Raw genomic sequence first — 4325 nt, 5'->3', positions numbered from 1 at the left:
TATGCCATCTGCTTTTTGTTCCTTTTTTCTTCTTTTTCTATCTTCTTTTGGATTAAATGAGGATTTTTTAAAAAATGAATTTATCTCCTTTGTTGACACATTTGCTATAACATTGTTATTTTAGTTGTTGCTTTCGGGCTTAGAGTACATATTTTAAACACATCACAGTCTTCTTTCAAGTGGCATTCTACCAGTTCCCCTTACAATACTATACTTCCATTTTTCCTTTCCTGGCCTATATGTTGTTGTTGTCATGTAATTCACTTCATTCACAATTATCCAATTCACTTAAATATCTGTTGTAAACCCTATACATTGTTATTATTTTTGTTTAAACAATGATCTTTTAAAAAGATGTAAATAGTAATTTAAAATCATGTGTTTGTATATATGTATGTAAATATATGTGTGTGTATATATATTTACTTTTGCAGTTACTAATTCCAGTGCTCTTCATTCTTTTGTATAGATTCATATTTCCATCTGATATCATTTTCCTTCTGTGTAAAGGACATTATATTTCTTATAAAGTCTGTGGGTGATTGATTATCAGCATGTTTATTTTAAAAAATGATTTTACTTGAGTATAGAATTCTTGGTTGACAAGTTAGCACTTTAAAATGTTGATCCACTGTCTTCTTACTTTGTTTCTGATAAGAAATCTTCATCCTTATCTTTCTTCTTTTCTGTGTAATGAGTCTTTATTCTCTGGCTGCTTTTAAGACATTTATCACTGGTTAGATTGGTTTGATTATGACATACCTTGGTGTAAATTCTTCATATTTCTTACTCTTGGAATTCATTGAGCTTCTTGGTTTTTAACTTAGAAAACTTGGAAAAATTTTGGGGCTTTGGTAGATTTTCTTTCTAGATTTGGCACCACTTCAGAGATTGATTTTTTTAAATAACATTATGAATTGTGTAAATAAACAAAGTTTTGTTTTTTTTTGTTTGGAAAGAAACTTGACATACTTATAGCCTATTTTTATCACAGGACATCATTGTAGGCATTTTCATACTAGTTTAATCCCTGGTTTCCTACTATATTCCCCTATTTGTTTTCCTTCTAAATAAATATTCTCACTTATTTCTAATATATAATATCTTTTTGTGGTTTTATAATCCAGTTTAAATATTTTTAAGAATCATGTGGGCCATAAATTCTTTCTCCTCCCCCCACCAGGAAAAAGGAAATTTCTTTATTTAAAACTGCATTTTTTTTTTCTATGAAACTACAAGTTTACAAGTGAGGAGAGAACTGTGCCAGACCTGTGCCTTCCACCCTCCACTCAGCACACTCCCATCCTATCCCCCAATCCTGCCCAAATCTTTGACAGGAGGGGTCCCCCACTCTTGACAGTCTTGTAAAATCCTGAGGATGTTTGAAGAGATTGGATGGCAGGGTTCAGGGCCAAGGATGGGACAGTGTTGTTTTTTCCCCTATATCTGACTTTTTGCAAACTCCTTCTTCTTTCACCCCATCCCCCTGGTTTTGATATGACAAAAAAGACACCTCATTTCTGGGGAAATTGAGGGAGATACATATACCAGCACCCTTATTTAACATATTTGGCAATAACTCCCTCCCCATTTTTCCCCCTCCAATCTGCAAAAAGAAGTTAAAAAAAAAAAATTAAAGACACGTCACTCACTGGGAAGGTAGCATCTTCCATTTCCTCAAAACTCCTGAGTTAAGCCCTGCCCAAGGGTTGTGAGAAGAGTGGGGACAGGAGACCAAGCTCCTCACTGATTCCACACCAAATGCAGTAGAAACCTGCCTGCACATGCACAAGCAAAGAACGCCTAAGTGACTTTAGGGGGAGGGCTTGGTGCCCTGAGGGACAGGGCTGGAGCCAGGTGGGCTTCTTCACCAGTTCTATTTGTTCCCCTTTCTCTCACCAGGACCCTTTTGGCTATCACATGTAATATAGGAAAGCAAGGAAAAAAACAAAACCCCTCCCCAAAACCAAACCAACATATTTATATTAAAAAGAAACAACTTCCACAAACTAAAAATTAAGAACCAACACCACTAACAACAAAGTCAAAAAATCCAAAAAATACTGATGGATCCCAGGGTTTTTATTTCCTTAAAAAAAAAGTTCAACCCCAAAGCCCAATCAACAATTCCTTAAAGTAGTGGAAATGCCCTCTGAAGTAGATGTCTGAGTCACACACTCTCATCCACCGAGCCAATCTATTGGTTTAAGATGAGTTGAGTATGAGATAATAAAGCCATCTGGAGGGGCGGGGGGTGGGGATGCCCAGGGGCTTGGCCCATGTCCTCAGTCCAGAAGTTGTGTCCCCATTTTTGGCATCTGGTCAGGCAGGGCAGGCATCTCCACAGATTCCAGAGCATGTAAGTGGGATGGGGAATGGAAAGTGAGGAAGACCAGACAGAGAGAAACAGAATAGTTGTATGTGGGTGTATATGAGATAGAGGGAGGGAGAGAGAGAGGGTCGGGGAGAGAGACAGAGGAAGAGGAGAAAAGGGTTTTGGAGAAATAGGTTTCTTGGGGTGTGTGTGTTTCTGAGTAAGAGAGTAAGGGGTAGAGAAAAAAAGACTGAAAAAAGGAGACAGACTCCACTCCCCTGTTAGGGGTACCATCCCCTGTGACATGTAGTCAGCACCCCCCAGCACTGAGAGAGTCTAATTGGGGAGGGACAACCTTATTCACCCTTCTGTTTTGTGCTTCTCCTGTGTTGGGGGTTTGTCCTCTGGATGCCTGTGTTCTGTTCAAGAGTTGCCTTGTGAGGACCCCACCCCTGTGTCCCTGAGGGGCGAGATCAGTTGGAAGTGTTGGAGTGAACACTCCGTGGTCTCTCTGTTGGGGATATCACTGAAGATGGGGTGACAGCCTCCTGCCAGCCACCATTTGCCCTCATGTCCTGTGGGCTGTCTCTCTGGCCTTCCCCGAGGTTCTCCCCGTAGCCCCCTGGTCCCACTGAGCGGGAGTGATTTCACCTGGGAAGCAGAACAGGCATCTCCGTTGAGTCCGGGCATCCTCAGAAACATGTTTCCGGATCTGAGAGATTGGAAGAGCCACCCAGAGCCTGCAGAGGAAGGAGGTGTTGGGGAGGTCGTGCGGCTGTGGCCCCCCCCGGGTGACTGACACGGCAGTCTTGAGGGCGTAGATGTTTGCTTCCTCTTGGAACTCTCCAGTGTTTTTCTTATACCGAATCTGCTTGTTGCCGAACCAGCTGGACACCCGAGAGACGGTGATGCCACACCTTGTGGCAAGCTCCTCCTTAGGATCCTCACTCATAGAAGAGAATAGAAATACTCCTTTAGGAGCTCAGTGGCTCATTTGGTTGGAGTTACAGCACTTTCGGGTAGCTTCCAGGAAGTGGGGACGCAGCATCGTGCCAGCCTCGCAGGTGCTCTGCTTGAGCTGCATCTGGGCGGCGTGAACTTTCGGGAGGATGCGCACCTGCGCTCGGTCTCCTCGGCTGCCACAGGCACGTGTGCAGCTCTGCTCTCTTAGCAGGTTCAAGACCCGGGTCCCGAGCCCATTACATGCCTGCTCACACTTCTCCAGCTCCGAGTGTTAGATGGAATTGTCAGGGGACCTGCTACCCCCAGAGGCTGCAGCGGCTGCAGCTGCTACTGCCCTGCCTCCCTTTTTGGGCCCAGCCACACCCTCTGCCAGAAGCATGTTGTCCAAGTGCATCAGCTGTCAGTCTTCCTGGGCTCCTGCTCTTGGGAGCTTTGAATGCTGAAGCCAGTTTTCTCCTTGATTTCACACAGGATGCTACAGAGAGCAGGCTTCATTACGTAGCAGTTTAGGGCATGTTTCTTGGCCTGGGCCTTGTCCGGGCTCTGGCCGGTGATGGTCATTATCTGCTGCAGAATGTCCCTCCCTCCATCCCATGTCTTGCTTCCCTCGGCCTCTTGGGATCCCCCACCCCCGCCACCAGGAGGCTTGCCAGGGCCCCCGGTCTCCCCACCTGGAGGGGGCGGCCCCAGCAGTCGCTCATCCATAGCTAGGGGGTTGGGGATCCTGAGGTCCCCTCCCTGCTCTGCCCTCCTCTGCGACCTTCCTCCCCAAACTCGCTGGGGCTGCAGCTCCCTCAGTCCCAACCCCTGCCTGTCCCCGCCCCACCAGGCTCACCCAGGGTTCACCCGGCACTAAAAGGAGACCTGGGGTACCAGCTGGGCCCCCCACAGGAGACCCTGGCCTCTGGTGGCAGAGAAAATGGAGCCGGAGAGAGAGGCCCAAGCGGGGTTGTCAGTTATAAATTCTTTTAACAATTGCTCTATCTGAGCTGCAGAATAATAATTCACTAATTAAAAAAAAAATCAAGAATACTTGAAGCTACCAATT

The 4325-nt window shown here is 45.4% G+C and overlaps 1 pseudogene; it reads right to left on the bottom strand.

Moving 5' to 3' along the window:
* Positions 1-2787: 2787 nt before the first annotated feature.
* Positions 2788-3982, bottom strand: LOC134391116 (pre-B-cell leukemia transcription factor 2-like; annotated as a pseudogene).
* Positions 3983-4325: the final 343 nt, after the last annotated feature.

The sequence above is a fragment of the Cynocephalus volans genome, chromosome 1 (assembly GCF_027409185.1).
Source record: "Cynocephalus volans isolate mCynVol1 chromosome 1, mCynVol1.pri, whole genome shotgun sequence".
NCBI lineage: Eukaryota > Metazoa > Chordata > Mammalia > Dermoptera > Cynocephalidae > Cynocephalus > Cynocephalus volans.
Note: the sequence above shows the minus strand (reverse complement) of the source record. Positions and strands in the feature narration are given on the sequence as shown.